Source organism: Sinocyclocheilus grahami, unplaced genomic scaffold, assembly GCF_001515645.1.
Source record: "Sinocyclocheilus grahami isolate Dianchi unplaced genomic scaffold, SAMN03320097.WGS_v1.1 scaffold6068.1, whole genome shotgun sequence".
NCBI lineage: Eukaryota > Metazoa > Chordata > Actinopteri > Cypriniformes > Cyprinidae > Sinocyclocheilus > Sinocyclocheilus grahami.
This window is the reverse complement of record NW_015510591.1, coordinates 11,590-11,813: the sequence shown is the minus strand read 5'-3', so window position 1 is coordinate 11,813 and position 224 is coordinate 11,590.

The following is a 224-nucleotide window of genomic DNA, read 5'->3' as shown; positions in this document are numbered from 1 at the left end:
GGAACTGATGGTGGAGCTGGGGTATCTGTAAAATTAGAAGGCAGGCTAGGCATGTTACTATTTTTCTGTGTTTAAGATTTTATTAAGGCATACAGGTCAGTGTTACTTACATGTTGGGTCTCTACAGTGAGCGTACTGAGATGCATCACTTGGAACACTGGTGCCAGCAGCATTGACACCGGCAACACGGAACTGATAATCACTACCCTCAAGGAGACCAGTGA